The sequence below is a fragment of the Platichthys flesus genome, chromosome 11, assembly GCF_949316205.1.
Source record: "Platichthys flesus chromosome 11, fPlaFle2.1, whole genome shotgun sequence".
NCBI classification, from domain to species: Eukaryota; Metazoa; Chordata; class Actinopteri; order Pleuronectiformes; family Pleuronectidae; genus Platichthys; species Platichthys flesus.
Genome location: NC_084955.1, coordinates 1,790,811 through 1,814,082, shown reverse-complemented (window position 1 = coordinate 1,814,082; position 23,272 = coordinate 1,790,811). Strand labels below are relative to the sequence as shown.

At 43.2% G+C, this 23,272-nt stretch overlaps 2 long non-coding RNA genes across 2 annotated transcripts; one reads left to right on the top strand and one right to left on the bottom strand.

The window, feature by feature from the left end:
• Positions 1-308: 308 nt before the first annotated feature.
• LOC133964599 (uncharacterized) lies at positions 309-7,932 on the bottom strand. The gene is made up of 3 exons (XR_009923806.1): positions 7,754-7,932; positions 1,057-1,278; positions 309-930 (listed from the first exon to the last, which is right to left on the bottom strand). It is a non-coding gene; the product is annotated as an uncharacterized LOC133964599 (long non-coding RNA).
• On the top strand, positions 3,612-5,586 carry LOC133964598 (uncharacterized). The gene is made up of 3 exons (XR_009923805.1): positions 3,612-4,303; positions 4,942-5,089; positions 5,326-5,586. It is a non-coding gene; the product is annotated as an uncharacterized LOC133964598 (long non-coding RNA).
• Positions 7,933-23,272: the final 15,340 nt, after the last annotated feature.

Genomic DNA, 23,272 nt, shown 5'->3' with positions numbered 1-23,272 from the left:
AGCCCCTCTTCAAATCTCTTTTGAAGTCCTTAGTATGAACTTCAGTGAGTCTGTCAGGATGGATTTGGTAGCAGCAGTGCTGACCATCCGCCTTGTGACGGATCACACTGGTGGATTGGAACCTCTGCTGAGAAGCAGCAGTATGTGCGACCAGATTAGCATCTTCTGCTGGCTGCCAAGTCAGACGTTCCGAGGATTGATGTGTGCCCTCGCAGTGGGGTGGGCTGTATGGAGGTGTCATACACTGAGAGGAAAGGAAGGTTATTAAATTCTTATAAAGGAAATTCTCAACTTCTCAACCTGGGCCTTATGTTTGAAAATGTGATTGTCAATGAAGGGTACTTACAAAAAGTTTGGAATTGGTCTAATAGATTGCCTCCCCCGGCAGCTGCAACTCGACAGCAGTGGTTACAATGTAATCTTATGGGCAACTGTGACAGTCCAATCTTTGCTAAGAGTCTGGCTGCTTAATACATTTCTCGCTCTAGAAGTTTCACGCACAACCATGCAGCAGCTCATCTCTCTTCTGCTTGTTTCTCTCCTCCTTCGTTCCTCAATTTGTCCGAATTCTTAATCTGTAAACTCAAGCTCAAACAAGTAGGGATGGCCATCGAAGTCAAATCCTTCATTAATATTGTAGTGTTGAGAAAAAAATTCTGATAGTTCCTCTCAGTAAAACTCAAACTCCTCTTTCAAACTCTCATTCATATTTCCACCTCCATCTTCCTGCAACAACCCAAGTTTCATAACACTTCAGAGAGGGCCTCCTTTATGAATGTGGCCAGAAAAGAAGCAAAGGCACAGAATAACAATTTTAACATTTTAATGGTGACAAAAATACTTTTGTCACATTTCATGAACTGTTGTTGTTGCACAATAAGACTAGATTGCAGCCACTGCCACTATATCATCGCCGGCAGAGGCAATCTACTGGAATAGAATAGAAGCATAGTACAGACAACTTTTCAAAGTACTCTTGTGCCTCAAGCTATAGTCCAGACCAGGTATGCAAAAACGTTGTCCTAACTCTTAGCAAATTTGTGTCACAAGACTTACCAAAGGGGATTCCTTTACAACATTGGACTCTGGAGACGCAGACTCTTCCGCTGAGCAGTCTGAGGATGGGGTCAGGGGTCTGAAGTGTTGGAGCCCAAAGCTCCTGGTTTTCCAGTGATTATTCATGGCCATCAGAACCTCCAAATCGGCTGCACCCATAGCTGCAGGCTGGAGGTCACTCTGGATGTGTGATTGGAGCTCCTCATCTTCCATATTGGAAATCTGGTATGAGAGCAAAAAAAAGTTATTCTGGGCACAGGACTAGACAATGCAGAGTTCCTTTATTAGATATATCAATCTTATTTTACTTGTATAGCCTAACATGGTGCGACATCCTCTGTCCTTAACCCTCAACAAGAGTAAGGAAAAACTAACCCTGTTAAAAACGCTTTTAACAGGGTAAAAATACATAGAAACCTCAGAGAGAGCCACATGTGAGGGATCCCTCTTCCAGGACAACCCAGTCTCATCAGAAAACGTTCAGTGGCAACGTTGGTCCACTTGGAACGACGTTACCATCTCACATTCTGGCCTCTCAGAGTGTGAGATGGTAACATTTTGTCAGCCCATTGTTTTGCATTGGCGTGTTCTCACGTCACATGACTCACAAGCTCCCGTCTGCTGAGAGGAAAACATGGCGGATATTCCTTGTTTTCTCAGATAAAAATATAGTTTTGTAACTTAGTTTGGGCATAAAAATACATTCTGACACCATTTCTAGCGAGAAATGTGCTCTTTGCTTCCACAGTCTTCAGCCAGTTCGTGCTTATGATAAATATTTTAATAGTTATCACGAATGTTTTTATCGTTGCTATGAGGGTTGCTATGACGCTGCCATGCCAGCACGGCGCAGCGTGCTGTTAAAATCACCGTCCCTGCGTGGTGTCCTTCAGTGATCGTGAATGTTATTCACGTTTTATAATATTAATATTTGAGGCTAGATTACACCTCTAATGCGAAGGATCCTGCGAGACCGTTCATCCCGAAGGGGGACCGACTGCGCCACGGACGGACTGGGTGAGCGGAACTGACGTGTGGCTTTTAGTAAACATCCGGTCCTTTAACTCTGGGCTGCGTAATAGCAACCGAGCGCTTGGAAGACAAACAATGTCATCTTCCTTCTGTCAGGTGAGTAGTTTCAATCAATCAATCAAATTTTATTTGTATAGCCCATATTCACAAATTACAATTCATCTCATAGGGCTTTAACAGGGTGTGACATCCTTTGCCTTAACCCTCAGCAAGTGTAAGGAAAAACTACAAAAAAAACCTTTCAACAGGGTAAAAATATGTAGAAACCTCAGAGAGAGCCACATGTGAGGGATCCCTCTCCCAGGACGGACAGAAGTGCAATAGATGCCACGTGCAGGACAACATCATCAATAATTAAAGTCTCTAGCAGCATTGATGAGGGTAGACATCCCGAAGGACAACCCCAACATGACATGCCAAGCAGTCCCGCTGCAAGCACAGTCCATGCTCAGCAACCATCTAGACCACGATCCACCATCCAGACCAGACGCCACTCCAGTCCTCAGTCACCGTCCATCGCCACCCACCAGGAGGACCCATCACAAGCCACCACCGCGGTCCTGGTCCACCGCCCGTGCCCAATGCCAACGCGACACAGGGTCCGCCACCAGCACCACGATCAGCCCACATGACTCAGAATCCGCCACACTGGATCCAACACCGCGAGCCCCGGTGCGCGATCCACAAACCGTAATCCATGGTGCGGCCACAGAGGCCCTGGATCTGCGGGTGATAAAGCAAAGGGATTCCGGGGAAGGGGGATAGGGATGGAGAAGAGGAAGGAGAAGCTGGAAAGAGAAGCTCCGTGTGTCATGTGTCACAAAATAGAACAAGTAACGTTCTGGCGCACTAATTAGCTCTAACTATAAGCTTTATCAAAAAGGAAGGTTTTGAGCCTACTTTTAAACGAAAAATTTAGTTTATTGTTTTTAAAGATCGTTACGATCTAGGTTTACAGTCCGAGTGCTGAGACAGCGGATGCGGAGTCCGTTGATACACACAATGCTAATCTTCAGCTAATACGCCATTGTTAGCCACATGCTACAGCCCACCGTAGCCTGTGCTACCTGGGAGGTGAATACATGGTTGTTGAAACCAGTTCAAGACGCTTAGCTCATCATTGAGGGACGCTACAATATAAATATAAACATGAATTTGATTCATGAATGCTTTAGATTAATAAGGAGTGTATTTCTCTACCATTACTCCAAAATATCAGATCAATTTGGTTTAATGTATAGTATGCAATATGACAATAATGTTTCCATGTTATGGAGTTGCATTTCATTTTATAAAACAATTCCTATGTTCTGTTTTTTAATCAAGGAGGATCCAAGTGAAGCTACAGGAGTTTCATTAACGTCAATAACTTGGACCGAACACTTTGTTTTGCTTGATGAAGAGCAGGAAGGGCAGCCTGGAGAGAAAGAGAAGCCGGGTTGAGCCCACTACCATCATCCATGTACCACGAGGAAGATGAGGGAGAGAAATGATCCTACCATTAAAGAGGTACTTTTAAGTTACATACCAGAAACACCATTTTATATAATATGCCAAATATACATTTTTATAAAATCCCCAAAGTACGCTTGCTGACATACAAGTTAATATCACACTGAAAGAATTTTGATCAATCATGCTTCCCTGCTGTGATTGTTTAACTGGGAAAACAACTTTTTCCACAGGAAGGCAAGTCAATTTAAGGAATACATGTTCAAAGTTTTCCTCTGTTATGTATAATGATGACCCCCATCAAACATAATGTTAGCAATCTTTACACCTTTTAATTTATTCTGATTATTTCTGTCTACATGTGTGAATTTGCCTTCATTAGTTTCAGAAAAGAGCGATGATGTAACGGTCACGGGACGGCAGCACGAGACTCCGCAAACTAGTCTGTAAGCAAAGTAGATGAAGGCATCAAGGTTGCGGCCTGTCATCATTGTTATTTTGCTTAAGGGACTGAATATGTATCGTGTAGAAATATTAGCATTTCCCTTATATCTACCAAAACTGCTTGTTTCACAGACTGCAGTTTTGTTTTGGTCCGATGTGGTGTGCAAATACAACTGTATCGGCAATGGGTTGTGGGGCATTAACATTTGTAACTCTAATTTTGTTTTGACAGACTGTGAAAAGAACGTTGAGAACATCACCATTCTACAGGAAGACACAGTCCAGTAATGGGTGTCAGAAGTTCAGTAGTGAACGACAGGTACTGTGGAAAAATGTGTGTCATTGTTGTACAATGTCCTTTGACTCTGTTTACACAAGGTTAACACAAAAAGGTTTGATTGTAAACTGATATTGGTATGAATTCATGTTATTCTCCTCTTCACAAGAAACAAACAATCCAAATTACCTGCAGAACGCCCTTGATGGACGCTTCAGATGCATCGTCAGACTGGCGAGACAGCAAGATGCCAACTTTAATGGCAATTTATTTGTGTAACATTCTGTGACCAAATATATAGATAACTTTTTGTAAATTGTAAAAAAAGATAACCCATTTATTAAAAAAAACTACACTAGAATTACCGCACTGCGTTGTATGACTCCGCTAACCAGCGCAGTGTCCGTCTACATATTTCTACATATTTTCTCTCGTATAAATGACACTGTGTCTCTTGACAACTAAAACCATAAGATGAGGTCAGTGTCTACCTTTTGACTTTAACACAAATACACAGTTAGACAATCCGAAAACATACAGTTATGCCAAAATATCTGTTGTTTCACATACTAGATGGCATAAGCAGAGACATCAACTCAGGAAAAATATTTCTGTAGAAAAGAAAGCCCTGTACACAAACGCACTATTGAGACGTTTTGTTTTTTATCATATATTCTCAGGAAGGACTGATGCATGTACTGAGACGGGTAGTGAGGGCCTACTCTGCGTGCTCAGAGTTCAAGCCCAGCAGGCTGCAGCGGGCCTGACATATTCCGGAACAGCAGCTAAGTCTTTGGATGACTCCTCTGAAGATGAAAACATGGCGAGGTACTTCTCCACTGATGAAGAACTGTGAGGGTTGTGATTAGCTACACTCTCTTGCTACAAGGCTACTCTTGCTACTCCCTGGCAGCCTTAGGAAGGCATTAGCTTGCTGTTGGGTAGCTGTTAGCTTCAGCATTTTTAGTTTTTAGTGGCCTGTCTGACGTTTATGTTTAAAAAAAAAAAATCTGAGGGAACCATCTTCATAATTTAACATTATGGTTTGTTTGTGTGTCCTTCAGTTCTTCTCAAGAGAAGCAGTACAGGTGTGCCTCAGCTCCATGGTCCCTCCTGCAGCCTCAGCTCCTGATGCTAACCTCATGTCTCCGTCACACCAAGCAGCAGACCTGGAGTGACAGACCTTTCTCCAGAGCTGCCCACTCCCTCTGAAACCCTCCTCTCCAAAACACTATTTGTGGCGTTTTTAAAGTCTTATTTCCATGAGAATTGTTGATCATAACATTTCCAGCAGATGCCTTAATGTAATGTTTGTGAACAATAAATGACATTGATCATAACATATTGGTATTTCCTTGCACTTCTACACCATGATATTGTCAGATAAGATGCTGATTACATTAAAGCAGTGAATGCTCTGCTTTAAGCAACATAAACACACAATGATTCAATGGATCTGAAGTAGAATGGGTACATTACATTCTGTAGAGAATGCCTCAGTTATTGAAGTCAGAAAATACATTTCTTTATCTGAGGTTCCAGTCATTTATAGTCACAGGAAAGCACACAGGTCTGGTTGTCTAGGGACAACCATATCATATTGTTTAAGATGTGTAACATCAAGTTTGTGTATCAGTACAAAATACATACCGTCATTAGTCAAGAGTTCACTCTTGTTCACACTAAATTTAGGTGACCCTAAAAAAATGTATATTTTTATAAAATATACATTTTATAAAAATGTATATTTGGCATATAATATAAAATGGTCTTTCTGGTATGTAACTTAAAAGTTCCTCTTTAATGGTAGGATCATTTCTCTCCCTCACCTTCCTCATGGTACGTGGATGATGGTAGTGGGCTCAACCCGGCTTCTCTTTCTCTCCAGGCTGCCCTTCCTGCTCTTCATCAAGCAAAACAAAGTGTTCGGTCCAAGTTATTGACGTTAATGAAACTCCTGTACCTTCACTTGGATCCTCATTGATTAAAAAACAGAACATAGGAATTGTTTTATAAAATGAATTGCAACTCCATAACATGGAAACATTATTGTCATATTGCATACTATACATTAAACCAAATTGATCCGATATTTTGGAGTAATGGTAGAGAAATACACTCCTTATTAATCTAAAGCATTCATAAATCAAATTCATGTTTATATTTATATTGTAGCGTCCCTCAATGATGAGCTAAGCGTCTTGAACTGGTTTCAACAACCATGTATTCACCTCCCAGGTAGCACAGGCTACGGTGGGCTGTAGCATGTGGCTAACAATGGCGTATTAGCTGAAGATTAGCATTGTGTGTATCAACGGACTCCGCATCCGCTGTCTCAGCACTCGGACTGTAAACCTAGATCGTAACGATCTTTAAAAACAATAAACTACTCACCTGACAGAAGGAAGATGACATCGTTTGTCTTCCAAGCGCTCGGTGGCTATTACGCAGCCCAGAGTTAAAGGTCCGGATGTTTACTAAAAGCCACACGTCAGTTCCGCTCGCCCAGTCCGTCCGTGGCGCAGTCGGTCCCCCTTCGGGATGAACGGTCTGGCAGGATTCCTTCGCATTAGAGGTGTAATCTAGCCTCAAATATTAATATTATATAACGTGAATAACATTCACGATCACTGAAGGACCCTCATAGCAACGATAAAAACATTTGTGATAACTATTAAAATATTTATCATAAGCACGAACTGGCTGAAGACTGTGGAAGCAAAGAACACATTTCTCGCTAGAAATGGTGTCAGAATGTATTTTTATGCCCAAACTAAGTAACAAAACTATATTTTTATCTGAGAAAACAAGGAATATCCGCCATGTTTTCCTCTCCGCAGACGGGCGCTTGTGAGTCACGTGACGTGAGAACACGCCAATGCAAAACAATGGGCTGACAAAATGTTACCATCTCACACTCTAAGAGGCCAGATTGTGAGATGGTAACGTCGTTCCAAGTGGACCAACATTGCCACTGAATGTTTTCTGATGAGACTGGGTTGTCCAGGACGGACAGAAATACAATAGATATCAATTGTAAAGGAGTAGATCAGAATAGGGGTAAACATTTATATTTGGTAAATGTTCAATAAATCACATAGTCTTGAAACACTGGGCTGGATTTAAGGATTTGCACACAATTATCCATGCATTATGTAGGCAGGTCATGTCTCAGCATCTCAGCAACATCCATTCAGTGTTACATAGCCTATTGATCACTGTCATCACCAGCAGAACAGTAGAGGAGCATGTGAGGTGAGCATGATCAGCTGCTGCTATTTGGCTATTTTGCACTGGGGAACTTTCACCTACTTCCACGGGGACAGAAGCACCAGCTGTGCTGCTTAGACAAACAGTCACACCACACAGTCTAATGAGCCCCCCACACACACACACACAGTACATGGATATCATCATATCCATCACATCACACACGATTACTTAAACCCATTATGAAATGTGACGTAGAAGCAACTATCACTCTCTACTCACATCTTAAGTGTGTTCAGAACCCTCCAGGTTTAAGAGCTGACAGCTCGGCAGCTCCTCGTGCTGACCTCTTGAAAGCAGATCTGCTCCTCAGCCTCGTCCAGACGTCCACAGTCATCTATTCCAACGTTTCAAATGCGGTGCCGGAAAAGAGGGGCGGTGCCCATGGTGTCGCCCAATGCTGAGAAAAGGTGTGGGTGGTACCGACCAAAGGAGGCGGTGTAGTCCCACTGAAGTTTCGTTGGAAACATCCTCGTGCAGAGCCGGACGGTCCCCAGCGGTCCCCCACATGTTCTAAGGATCCCATTATTTTTACTTCATCATATCGCTTTGTTTAAAAAAAGACTCACTCAAATTGACCTTCAACCCATTTTACCATTTAATTTATTGCTCTATCATTGTTAATTGTTAAATATATGAGGGGATAGATGAGGCATCCCAGAGACAAGCATATTGGTTCTAGTTATAATGGACATACAGTGATAAGTTTATGAGAGTAATGTAATGTGCCTTGCTCAGGGGCATTTAGACAGTGGAATAGAGGGAGTCTATCTGTCCTCTTGGATTCGAAAAGATACAGGTCTTGTCTATCCTCCAGTCCAGGGTAGTTTGCCAATTCTTGGCCTTGAACTAGCGACCTTCCAGTCTGTTGTCCCTTTTTCTAACCACAAGTCAACCACTGCGTATTTACAGCCAATTGGTATCGTTTAATGTTTTTTTCTAATCTAATGTGATCGGTAATTGCCACAGTCACTCAGAAAATATGGGTATCATTCACTCATATGTGCAAAGAAATGTTCTTACTCTATGCAAAAAATCAGCGCCTGATTCATGACAAGTGTGCACCAGCCAATTTTGTTCTCACCACCAAGTGTATGTTTGTGAATCAGAATCCCTCTAAATTGAAAGGAGTATGTCTGCTATCTGCAATAAGCATACTGCCAGGCCTCTATTTCTCTATATAAGTACATCCGTTTGGAGTATCATGAAGAGAGCCATGTACTGAACAGAGATGTTATGAGAGATAGACCAAAAAGGTAAAAACAGAAGAATTTCACATCAGAAATGGAAACACTGAAGTGGTAGGTGGAAACCACAAAATAACCACTTTTCTTTAGGGTGTTCCTCAAGAGTGAAAATGTTAAAAAAAAATGACATAAAAGTTTAAGACAAAAATTAATAACATACCAGAAATAATATATATGCATTTATCAAAAATGTTCTTGTCATCTTGTCAGCTGTATGATTAAGATTAAGATTAAGATATGTTTATTCATACCAAACACATGCACAGACATGCACAACACACCCATGCAATGGCAGGCAAATTCAACCTCTGCATTTAACCCATTTGTGTGCAGGACACACAGAGCAGTGAGCGACCATGTACGGCGCTCGGGGAGCAGATGTTGGGGGAGTAAGGTGCCTTGCTCAGGGGCACTAGACAGGGTAGGGAGACTCTTGGATTTTTGGACAGATCAATCCAGGTTCGTCTTTTGTTGTGTCTCCGTGGAGTTGAACCAGAGAAGAACCAGAGACCTTTTCTGCCCATAGTCCAAGTTTCTGCCACTAGACCACCACCTCTCACAATACCTACCTACAATGCACATACACACCAGTGTATTTATTTATCAATCAAAGAGTGCTGAAAATAATTTTAAGCCATGATCATCTTAATAAGAACAACATATGGTCATGTTTTCCTACTACATAGTAGCACTATTTTAAGGTGGCTAATATCTGTGTATTTATGTGCATCTTTCATAGAAGTAAATTTAACCAATGTAGTTAATGTCTTGTTGTCCACCAGACTTTATGACAGATATAGAAAGGTCATCAGCTTTGATGATGACCTTTCTATATCTGTCATAAAGTCACAAAGTCAGAAAGTTGAACATGTTTGTTAAAAATTTTTGAACAAACATGCAAAAACATGTCAAATTTTTCTATGCCCATAATTGTAACAGATGACAGAGGGCAGTCTGTATCTAACAGTTTGTGTTGTGGTAGCATTCAGAAGTATTTCTATTGATTTACATGGGAACACTGACTTTTTTGTTATCACTCCGTTTACGAGCCGGGGCGAAAATATGGATTAAAGCTTCAGATAGAAATATAGTTAGCTTTTTCTATATCATGAAGCCGCATGCCTCGCATCTTTCCGGAAAGGTCCTGTTAGTGATACTTTGCTCCCAAAGAGATGAAATGGTGTTATAATCATAAGCTTGTAGTAAAATCCTAGCGTTTTGTTCTGAGGTATTCAATGTGGCAAGCTCACATTGCTCGCACCTGCCAAATACTTTTAAAGTAAGATTAATTTGCACATCCCATTGAATGAGCCACATCCATATAGGTTCCAGAAAATCATACAAGAAACATTTTATTAATCCCACACACATGCACAGACATATTACATGCAAATGGGGAAATATGTCCTCTGCTTTTGACCCATCTGGTGAACACAGCAGGACACACAGAGCAGTGGGCAGCCATGCAAGGTGTCGGGGGGCAGGTGTTGGGGGAGTAAGGTACCTTGCTCAGGGGCACTTAGACAGTGGGCTAGGGAGAGTCCTCTTGGACTTTTGACAGATCCAGGTGTTGTCCATCCAGGTTTGTCACTCCATGGAGTCAAACCAGAGACCTTCCAGTCTGATGTCCGTCATTTTCGGCCCCTTGTTCAATTTTCTTTCCATAGTCCACCGCCGCCATTGGCCATTGAGAAGCGTAACAACGGAAATGTCACACTCAGTTCACTCAAAACCATGTAGATGTCTGCCGAACAGTAAGTCCTGCCCAGGTTTTTGAGGGCTGTCATAATCAATAATCAATACAAGAGTGTAGCATGCCCGGCTGAATGATGGTCAGATACGTTTTCACTGAAGGTTCACAATCCTTTATTTTCCCTTAATACATGCCGTGACATATGAACAAACCATAAGAACTTGTGCCTTTCTCAGCCAGGTACTAAAGAACAACAAATGAGAATATTTTTCATGCAACAGCGAGGCAGACCTGCCAGTAGCGATCTTCTCCGTATTTTTTAGGAAGTGCCTTTTCAAAATAAAATAAACAATTTCAAAATAAATGTATATAAAAAAAAAAACAATAGGGCATTATAATAGGTAATTTACACTCCCACCAAATCACGAGTGACCAAAAGGTTTTCTCTCGGAGCATGCCAGCGTTGTCTTGTGGCAATGTTAGACAGGTACTCTCTTTTCCAAAGGCTCCAGAAGTGCGCCACCTCTTGTGAGCATTCATGTCCTCTCTGATAAAGCTGCCAGGAGGTGGTAGGCTACAACAGATTTTAAGGTGAGCAGGTGATTTGGCGTTAATGGTTCGGGACTGTTTGGATCACTGATTGTCAACTGTGAGCTGACGACTGTTTACAATAGCCAATGCCGGATAGAAGAATGTGCGCAGAGAGGCATCATCCAGCCTACCTGATGAGGATGAGAGAGTGGCTTGAAGAACATTCCTCACCGTTCTGATTTGTCTCTCCCATACACCTCCTGCATGGCTTGAGTGTGGAGCGTTCATGATGAAGTCACACTGCTTCTCAGCCAAAAATGTTGTCAGATGATTGCAATCCACCTGCATAAGAGTTTGTTTTTAGCTCCAACAAAATTACTTTCTTGATCACACCGCATGTGACGTACTGCTCCTCTTAGGGCAACAAAACAACAAAGGCCATTAATGAAGGCATCTGTTAACATGTCGTCCAACATTTCAAGGTGGGTAGCCCGTTATTAAAGGCACGTGAAAAGAAGTCCATATCGCTTGTGCACCTTACGTCCCTGTTTGGTGTAAAATGGGCCGAAACCGTCCATTCCACAATAGGTGAATGGTGGTGATGGATCTACACGGTCTGGCGGCAGATCTGCCATACACTGCTCTTCTGTAGCTCTCCTGTGTTTCCTGCACTTAACACACTGACATATATATGCTGCAAACAGTTCTGTTTATTCGAGGAGGCCAGAACCCGTTATATCTGATCTCATTAATCCTAAAACACTTTCCTTGATGTCTGTCTTGCTCATGGGAGTGTGAAATTATCATCTTGGTAATGGAATGATCCTTTGGGATTATCACAGGATGTTTCTGTGAGGAAGGGAGAGATGCGTTTTTTAGTCTTCCTCCCACCTTGAGGATTCCATCTTGGTCAAGGAAAGCATCCATCTGATATAGTTTACTCAGAAATGGAAGATGATTCCCTTTGCTGAGCAACTTAATCTCTTCTCGGTACACTTGTCTCTGTAAGTCCTTTATGAAAATACACTCGAAGCCAGGTCTGCAGGTTTTTTGTCTGTGGGGACATATCTCCAGTGCTCTGCAGCTGTGCTCAAACGTATACTTTGTATCCAGTTTGATACAAACGTGTGGAAGCGTCGTGCCTCGTTGTTAATGTACCCCAAAACTACTTTGGAGTCAGTCCAGAAGTACTCATCAATGTCTCTGAGACCTAGCTCCTCCTGTAAGGTGTCACTTGATGTAACTGAGATGACTGCAGCTGCCAACTCTAACCTGGGGATAGTTATAACCCTTATAGTTGCTACTCTGGAGTTTTGTTGTAATGAGAGCTGTTAGGATTTCAATATTTTAGCTATATTCTGTGTCTGACTCAACTTTAAATGAATAAAGATAGAAGCAGTTTGAGTCAGATATAATGCCTTCTATACAAATGATTAATAAATAACCTTTTCCTTCCTAGTGTGTAATCTTGAAAATTAGAATGTATCTGCGTTACAGTTGTGTTTCGTTGTTTTGGTTAAATTGTTTTGAATGTCTGTACAAACAGAATATTGTTTTGATATAGCAAGAACACAATAATCTTTTCTCCAATTGTCAACACCATTGGCCCACATGCCATAAGCTGTGTCAAGGCCTTGGGAGTGGCTCCTTGTCACTTCCTTATTCCAATACCAAGAGGATGGCCTACGCCTGCGCACTTTCGAGGAGGAAGAATCAAGACCTACTGTTATAAAATAGACAGGCGCCGGCTGTTTGAGGCGTTCTGATGGGTCTCGTGTTCTGATGCGACTTTGTCACAAATTCACCCTCCTATTAATGTTTTCACTTGTCATATTTTCAATTACTAATTCTTGTGTCATTTCAGAGTTCGGCCACTCCCTTCCTGCTCTGCACTTCTGCATCGGCTCCACCCACATACACACCTGCCGTCTATCTACTCATTAGTTCTCCCCTGTATATCTGCCTGCTAGTTTCCTTTGCCCTCTGCCAGATCGTTAGTGTTTAGTACCTTACCTTCCAGCGTTACCCTCCTTACTCATCGCCTGCCTGACCTCCTTGTGATTTACCTGCCTGTTCTCTGGACCTTCCTCTCGCCTACTCCCTGTCGGACATTGTTTGCTTTGGACTGACCACCTGGCTCCTGACCTCGGCTCTGTTTTCTGGATTCCGCTTTCGTCTACTCCCTATTGGTTTTGTTTGCATCGGACTGTCTGCCTGAATCGTGACCTCTGCTTAGTAATAAACCAAGTCTGCTTCTGTGTCGTGCATTTGGTTCCACGCCTGCCACTTCTGCCAGCCCCTGACAGAACGATCTGGCCAACAATGAACCCAGCCGACGCCCAGAGACTCTACCAGGAGGTGGTTGCACACGCCAATGCACTGAAACAACAGGAGCGACAACTCACCTCCATGGCAAAGGCCGTTCAAGCTTCTGCCACACGCCACGACCAACGTCTGGAGGCCATCAACTACCAGGTCCAGCAGTTGGTTCAGATCTGTCAACCACCGGCGGTGTCGCAGCCGGCCAGTCCCCCTGCTCGTGCTGTTGCCGGTCCGGAACCTCGTCTGAACGCTCCCGACCGATTCTCTGGAGCTCCCGGTACCTGCCGATCCTTTCTCACACTCTGCTCCCTGACTTTTGAGTTACAGCCGCTCACTTATCCCACCGAGAGATCGAGAGTGGCGTGCATGATCACCCAGCTGTCGGGACGAGCACGGGAGTGGGGAACCACCGAGTGGGAGAAGCAGTCGGCGATCTGCTCTTCCGTTTCTGCCTTCTCTGAGGGGCTCCGGAAGGTGTTCGACCATGCTACCCCCGGCCGTGAGGCGGCTCGGGGCCTTCTCAACCTGTCTCAGGGGACGCGACGAGTGGTGGATTATTCCATCAACTTCCGGACGATGGCAGCCGGAAGCGAGTGGAATGCCTCCGCACTGAGAGACGCTTTCCACAACGGGCTCTCTGATGTTATCAAGGATGAACTGGCGGCACGTGATCCTCCGGCGGATCTGGACACGCTCATTGCTACTGCCATCCGCATTGATGGCCGCCTCCAGGAGCGGAGACACGAGCGGACGGGGACGAGCAGTCAAGGTGGCCATTTACCTTCACCACCGCCAGGATTCTCCCCGGCATCTATCCAGAGTGCGCGCAGCACTCCAGCAGAGCCAATGCAACTCGGCAGGACCCGGCTGTCATCGGTGGAGAGACAGCAGCGCCTGGTGGAGAACTGCTGTATGTACTGTGGCCAGGGAGGTCACTTTGTGTCATCGTGCCCAGTAAAAGATCAGGCTCACCAGAGATTCAGAGGGCGCTGGTGAGCCACATTACAAGTTCAGAAAAGCCCTCTCTGCCCCTTATTCACGCCCAGCTCTTCTGCAAGGGACAGATGAACACTGTTTCTGTCCTTATTGACTCTGGGGCCGCTTTGATTTTGCCTTATCTTACTGCCCAGGATCTAAAAATATCAAGCCTGATGCCCTGTCCCGGCAGTTCCATGCAGACGGTGGGCCCTCCGTACCCGAAAGTATCCTCCTCTCCGAGCTGGTCATCGGCGCTGTCAACTGGGACATCGAGGATAAGGTGAGACAGGGTCAGGCTAATCACCCAGCACCTAGTGCCTGTCCTGTAGATCGCCTCTTTGTGTCTGCTAACCTGCGCTCTCAAGTTCTCCAGTGGGGACATTCTTCCCGCCTTGCCTGCCACCCAGGGATCAGGCGCACCTTAGCTCTGGTGAGGCAACGTTTCTGGTGGGGGTCCATGGAAGAGGACACGAAGGAGTTCGTCACTGCCTGCCGTACCTGTTCTCAGCACAAGAGTGCCCGTCACGCCCCTGCTGGTCTGCTCCAGCCACTGCCCATTGCCCATCGCCCCGGTCGCACATCTCCCTGGACTTTGTCACTGGTCTTCCACCATCTGACGGTAACACCACCATACTCACTGTTGTTGATAGGTTTTCCAAATCGGCCCATTTTTTTCCATTACCTAAATTGCCATCTGCCAAGGAGACGGCGGAGCTCATGCTACAGCACGTTTTTCACCTGCATGGTCTTCCGTGTGACATTGTCTCTTACAGGGGCCCACAGTTCACCTCTCGGTTCTGGATGGAGTTCTGCAGCCTGCTTGGTGCCAGGGTCAGCCTATCATCCGGGTTCCACCCACAATCTAATGGCCAGTCCGAAAGGATGAACCAGGAAATGGAAACAGCTCTGAGGTGCGTGGTTTCCCACAATCCATCTTCCTGGTCAAAGCACATCCTGTGGGTAGAATACGCACACAACACCCTGCCCAGTTCAGCTATTTATACGGCGCTGTCGTAGGACCTGGTTGCAGGCCCGCTCGGCGCTCCTGCGCGCTTCTGACCGGTACCAGAGGGAGGCCAACCGACACCGCACCCCGGTGCCTCACTACACTACCGGTCAGCGGGTTTGGCTGTCTACCCGTGACCTTCCTCTCCGGGTGGAGTCCAGGAAATTCGCCCCGCGAACCCGTCAACGAAAGCCAACTTCAACTACTGACCACCTGGCTCCTGACCTCGGCTGTGTTTTCTGGATTCCGCTTTCGTCTACTCCCTATTGGTTTTGTTTGCATCAGTCTGTCTGCCTGGATCCTGACCTCTGCTTAGTAATAAACCAAAAACTTTGCTTAATCCAAGTCTGCTTCTGTGTCGTGCATTTGGGTCCACGCCTGCCACTTCTGCCAGCCCCTGACAGACTTGTTGGATGCCCATTGCTTTGCTGATTGATACCTTACATTGCTTTCTAAATAAATACTTGATTGAACAAACCGAGTTCGGGTCAACTTCTCATATTTAGGATAAACCAACATGCCTGACAGCACAATGAACACTTCCATCTTCATTCACTTGAAGGACATTGACCATGACCACATGTGCTCGCATCAGAGAAGTTGTTTAGCTCTTTTCTCAAGACGCATCCAAAATCAACTGGCACATAGCATAGATGTATGTTGATTTTCTCTAGATTTGCAAGGTCCCTCAGCCAGCGTTCCCTTACTGGTTTTAATTCACTGAGGAGAGGTTCGTCCTAACTTGTACCTTGACTACAAGTTTCCTGGAGCACTCTTTCCCCAATTAGCACGAAGGGAGCAATTAACCCCAGCGGGTCATAGATGGAGGCAACAGTGGATAGTATGCCACGACAAGTTGCTTGCTGATCCTTAATGCAGATGTGAAATCTGAAAGTGTCAGATTCAATGTGCCAAAGAATCCCTAAGGCTCTCTCCAACGTTGAATCATTGAAGGCGAAATCAAGAGCTTTTACTTCAATGGCACGCTCGGAGGGGGGGAATGCTCTCCAGCACTGACTTTTTCACAAATGTGTGAAGTCTCAGACCACCAGTATTACAGATGTCTTGAGATTCTTTGCAAGCTAAATAGCTTCATCTACACTTGCTATGCTTGTGACGCCATCATCAACGTAGAAATCTCTCATAATGAACTGTGAGGCGAGGGGAAACCGGCTCTCGCTCTCCTTTGCAAGATATTTTAGTCCATAGTTGGCACATCCTGGTGATGATGCCGCACCAAATAGATGAACCTTCATACGGAATTACTGTGGCTCTGCATACAGGTCTCCGCCCTTCCACCAGAGGAAACTGTGATGGGAGATTTTATATTTAGATATGTTTAATGCAAGAAATGACAAGTATAGATAGAGAATATTATTACAAGATAGGTTTCTGTGTGGTTAAGACTTTGTAATACTCAGATGTGGCTTTCTTTGCTCAAATGTGTATTTGCTTCGAGACCTTTGTGCCTCTGATGAAACAAAAGGTCTTAACAGCAGGGACCATCCTACTGTCTGCGATAGAGTGCATAGGTGTTACAGTCAGAGACAGGGGTCTCTGGGAAAACAGGTTTTAACACTTGGAGGCTGAGCAGAAGCCTGATGTCATTGTGTGATAGTAAAAGGGGTCCTCATATAGATTGAAGGTGATCAAATGTAAGCCTGATTACAACAAAGCAGAGATCTGATTGGATGAACATTCTGCATCTGTTTGAGGAGGGGTTTGACTTGTATAAAAGCATTGTGGGTTCACTGTTCATGTGCGCTTGCCTGAATCTTTCAGTGATACAGCAAGTTGCCCTCAGCCGCAGCTGAGTAAGAATCTAACTTCCAGAATTGATAATTGTTTGCTGTGTCATGTATTAAAATGTTCCATTACAAAACGTAGATAATCTCTGTCAACTTCAAACTCGTGGAACTGGTGAAAAAAAATGTCTACATCACACATCAGTGCAGCATCTCATGTGGACACCAGTTAGATTGTTTGTCAGATCTGGGCCTGATAGTAGGTGGTCATTAAGCCTGCTCCCCCTGAACCTTGCTGAACCTTCAAAAACGACACAGAGCTTTTCTGGCTTTTAATAGTGATAAACTCCGTGGTGAGGGCTGTACCATTTTTCACATTCCTTCCCCTCATGCTGATCAGCCGCTTCATCATCCTTTTCAATGACCTCGTTCATGAACTTCATGTGCTCACATGCTGATACCTAATGTAAATATACTGTATATGTGAGGGTTGATAGCGAGGAGTTAAAGCACCCCCCTGGTAGATGGGATTGGAGACCTCCCCGCCTTCATAAGGACAGGAGCAGGCAATTACTGCCTCTTTGTCTGATGCCTGGTAGATGGTGACTGCTGGGTTTGTGCAGGTAAGGGAGATTGGGAGAAAGAGGTTTTATTTACCCGATGAAATCTAATGAGGTGTCTTATTTATTTACTTGGGTGGCTGTGTCTCTCGACCCAGATTTCTGTGGTCCTATGGTTGAGTGAAGATTCAGGGTTCGCCTCTCCCCTGTTTGAGCCACAATGCAGAGTCAGCCATCCATGGACGCTGTAAAGTAGGGCCCCATTTGAGCAAGGTTATATTTAATAGCAGCGTAAAGGGTGATCCCCTCTAATGTATTTGGTTGCAACCTGATAAATGACCTTGTCTCCCCCTCTTTGCAGATTAAGTGCCAGACTGCTGCTTTGCCTAATTCCAGTGTTGTCTGACCATGAGTTTCTGAGTTGATTTTATCCTGTCGGTCCGACATCTCATGCATCACATTCCTGATGGACTGTTTATGATGGCTTTTTCAAATAATTTAGTGTGACCCTGAACCAACTGACTCTCACTATTTTCCTTGTTTTAGGCAGCTGGACGAGCTACAGGGAGTATAGTTTTGGGATTCACACCACATTGCATGTAGGCCGAAACGGTGGTGGTCACTGGAACAGTTAATGTGGTTTTGTTCTTGCAGTGTGAGTTGCAGTGGTAGTGATCAGTGTGCTCACGTGGTGGTGTCTATTGGGGGTTTTGATAGAATCTCCCTATAGTAAGTATGCTGCCTACATAATGGTCCACGTTAGTGTGTTGTATCTGTGGTCGCAGTATTTGTTGTTTTAGCTTTTATAAACATTCAGAAATAAAAGGCTAATTGTTTTATTTATAATTGTCCATCATTTTTCCCTTTCTCAGGTCTCCCATTCTAGTCCTCCCATTATTAAATAAAGATTGAATTGTGAACGCAATGCACATCTCTGCTCTTCTTGAACCGCTGAAATTTGATTGTGTCCATGCACACTGATGTCATTGGAGTCAAGCATGACCCATAGGCTGTTTTAATTCTAAACACTGTCGGGTCACAAAAATCAAAATTTCATTGTCAAAAAATTCTACAGACAACCAGCCACATTCGTATAAATAATGTGATCTTAGTGATCAGATCTCAAGATGCATTGAAGAGACATTTGAGTGTGTTCACACATGTATTTAGGGCTGAGATTTGATTGGATCACTCAGGACCAAGAGTACCCAGCTGCATCCAAGATGGTGGACCTCGCACAAGCGCAGAAGCCCTTCAGCGGGACCATGTGCAACAGACATCTTCGCACCTGACAGTAATGCGATGGTAGCTGCGGAAGTTGGTCTTCTGTTGTTTTTTTCAGCTGTGCATTGAGAAGGGTCCAGCTGCAGCCCTAACGTAAGGAAGTTGAACTTTGAAATTAACAACTAAACTGCTGTTCATTTTAAATGTAAGAGTAAGAGCAGCTTCTTTTCCTCTTCTCAGGCTTTGGACTTTTACTGTGCAAATATGACTGCTCCACATACTTAAAGGTTTATTTGACGTTCTACTCGACTATAGTGAGTTCTCAATTACAACACTTCTACTGTAATTTATCTTAGTTTATTTTAATCTCGAGTCTTAAAGAGGAGTTTAAATGCACCAAGACATGGCTGTAGATAACCCTCTCAGTGTCCCATAGACACATCTGTACGGGCTGTTTGACCATCATGGACAACAGGACTGAAATTCTTCTGTTCCGTGTTGTGATTCTTTATCAATCTCTCCTCTCGTTTCACAGTCCTCACTCCCTCCCTTGTGTGTGCTCCACCTGGTTGATTGTCGGTTCCTCCCCGAATGTTTGCACCTGTTCCTCATCACCTAGTGTATTTAGTCTGTGTATTCCTGTGTCGCGTTGCCAGTTCGTCTTTGTTACCCCGTGTCTCAAGCGTCCCAGAGATTCCCGTTATTATTAAGCTTCTAGTGATTCCGACCCCGGTCCGCGTAATCGACTCTGATTTTGCTTCTTCCCTGTCTGTACCTCTGCCTGCTCATCTGTTGTCTACCCGTGTACCGGACCTGGACTGAATCTTCACCGAACCCTGCTACTTCTGACACTCATTTGAATCGTGTTTGTTGTTGGACTGCCTCACCTGTGTACCGTACCTGGACTGCATCTCCTATGACTTCTGCTGCTGCCTGACCCTTATTGGAATTGTGTTGTTACTGGACTGCCACTCGATGTACCATAATCTTCCAGTTAATGTTATTCCTTATCAGCTCTGTCTCAGAGTCGAGCATTTGAGTCCAACTAATCCCAGTACATTATAGGGACATGTATCCAGGTCTGATCAATCTGTGGTGGGCCTGCCATAGAAGAGGGTGTCTTGTGATTAAAGGCCAAAACACCTGATGACACCAAGGCCCACAATTGCACACATGTCCCTAATATCAGATAACAACTGGCGGTAGATATTAATTACTGCTGAATAGCGTACATAAAGTATTTTCCATCTTGTTCTATGTTCAAATAATATAATAAGCTGCACAACTGAAGTTTTGTCCCTAACATCCACAGGTGGCTGCTCACAACTGCATTCAACTTATGGTATTGGTAACCTAAATTGTGCAGAAGAAAAATTCACCATCTTGTCCTATAATCTTAAATATACAAACTAAATATTAAGCGCTAGAGATTAATCTTTTGCCAGCTAAGATCCTATCCTGAGCACATCTGGCATAAAGTAACAATAGCATTCACACAATTGTTATCATGCAAAAACCCTTTAATTATTGTCAGAAGTTGGAATGTCTGCTTTAGTTGAGGACCACAGTGTATGGACTTAAAGTACAACATGAATAAACACATGCATCAAAAATATTCTACACATTGCATAATACAACTATGGAATAGTGTGATTAGTGTTGTCTAACATTGTGTGTGAAGACCTGGACCTCAAATCTGTTACTGAACATGATGTGATGGATGAGGTCCAGTTGTTTCACGTCATCGTCATCCACCATTGCTTCAGCCTGTCAGCCTATGGTAGATTGATGGCTGTAAAAAAGAAGTAGCAGCTGAAAACAAAGAGCTCAAGGAACAGGGAACGTGATCACAGTGGACCTTAAAGATGGAGGACGGAATTTGCTTCACCAAAGCTGACCAGGAGGCATAGTTAACTTGTGGTAAAATCTTTTTGCACTTTTTTTTATCATTAAACTTTTCTCATTGTTATATTTTCATATCGATACACAAGGGGGGCAGACACACGTGGACTTACACGCTAGTTTTTTCAAAACCACAGAAAACACAAACTTGTTCAGCCATATATAAAAAACATTATGTTAAGCTGAACTATGACGACGTCCTCATGGACTTTTATTAAGTTACATTAAATCAGCTTGCATCACTTAAAATGAGTCGCATGTTGTAGAGACAAAAAAAGTGACAGAACAGTAGCATTTTATCACCCTCATACATGAGTAAAACTGTTTTTGAAAACATGTGGTCACTGATGGTGGGCTATGTTAGCATTTGTTTTGCCATGTCTCTGGTAATTTTGTAAAGGTATTTGTGGCGCAAAATAACTAATACTTTCATGGTTTATCTGCCATGTTACTGATCTTTGGCCTATCAGGTTGCCCTAGTTTTATAAGAATGATAACATGGAGTCCTAGTTTCTTGATCAGTTTTATCTAGATAGAGTAGTGTTGCCTTTTTAGGCAGAACTTTACATAATCTTCATAGTATTGTGCAATTATGATTTCTCCAGGAGATTCAGCTCCATTTCTAATGGCAAATGAAACCGCACCAACAAAAACTGATTCTTAAATTTGTACCATTGCTGAAATGGATATTTGTCTCTTACCAATAAGGAAAAGAGCCTCCAAAGACAGCAGACAGCAACAGCTCATTGCTTCCACTCATTCCTCACTTGCTTGCAGGCAAACATAATGCCCTCAAAGCGAAGCAGCATCTGTGATTGTATGTGGAGCAGGAGTGAGTGTTTTGCCTTGCCTGAGTTAAAAGGCTTGGGATCTTACCCACTCGTGGTTAGTTTTCACCTAGACTAGTAAAGATACATTATAGCAAACACTAAGCAGAGTTATTTAAATGCCTTATTCTCCAGCTAGTAACCATGCGAACTCATTTGGAGTAACTTTTTCAGGACCTGATCCACAGCAGATGTCAGTATAATGTATAAATAAGTGGAAAGGATTGTTCAATAACTAGGTGGTGAAGGTGTAGCTTTGGATCTGTCTGGTACCTATATGGTAGAATGTTACTTTTAAACGGAAATTAAACTGATTTAAAAAATATATTCATAAAAAAGTTAAAACAATTTACCCTATTAAATGGATTTTACGCCACTCCTATTGCGTTTTCCTCATTTTTTAAAGTCCAATCCTCCCTTTTTTTGCATGATGGTGCAGTTTCCTGGCTCGGAATCTTTGGACCCATATTTACTAAGACCAGAGGTCTTTTGATAATCCTCGGCCCAGATTCCTAAAATAGCAAAGGTTTTCTTTAGGCCAACAAAACTGACCTCTTTAAACTTTCTGTTGAACTCAGTAAACAGAGAGGAAAGAAATACCTAGCTTTTGTAACTGCTGGTTACATGACGTGGCATTTGTAGAATGGATTGTCTCCTTGACACTGAGAACACTGCTATTTAAATCAATATTAAAGTCACCTGATATTTAAACACCATGGTTCATGTAACTGGCAATGCCTAACATTTCATATTATGTAAGTATGTACTCAAATAAAATGTTTTTCTGGTTTCAAACGATTTAACTAAAAATTGTGTAACATGAGAAATATTTGGTAATGACAAGTTTATAAAAAAGATTTTTTAAGACTGCATTGGTCCAGTTAAAGTATTTTCAGTGGGTGCTGCAGGTCAGGCTAGATAGAAAAATAATAATATCAAGATCAATCATTTGGTTAAAATTCTCCTTTTTTCTAAGTGTGAACTTGTGCTGCAGATCACAGACCAATAAGGAACCCAACCTGGGGCAATGAATAGTTTTTTTTCTTTTTCGCGAGTTTCATTTCAGATCGTTCTGATGCATCCCTCATCAGGAAACCTTCCAGTTTCAATGACAATTTAAGTCTAATATATTATTCTTAAATATATTTTATATATTATCCTGGCAAGTTACCTAGCTCTGGAGGTCTGTCTCTATGTTTCTGGTGGTGACTGTTGAAGTCTCAGTACACATACTGTGAGGAGTAGTGCAGATAAGCAATGCTTACATCCTAGTTTTGAAGGGCTTCTTGCGACTAATTCGGGATCTCAGGAAAACCCTGCCATCTGCTGGTGTGAAAAGAAAAGGCTTTCAATGGATTCTTGGATTAGTCAGTGGATAAGAAAGATAACCAAATTGTTAGCTCCATATCCCTTTGATTTTAATTAACATTAACATATTTAGCGGCGCCATATCTTAAGAATGCTTTTGAATATTGTTTTCTATTTAATGGCAATGAAATCTGGTTCAAGGTGAAGGTAAATATATATGAAGTGAAGTGTCTGAATGACTATTTAGCCAAAGAAACACAAAACTCTCTGGATCATTAGTACATTAGAGTGAATCAATATAATCCTTTAATCCAAGCTGTTTCGTGCCCCCTCACTCCTCACTAAAGGGTGCCATATCTTGGCCAGCTCCCCCTCTCACATCCAGCAGGCCAAGAATC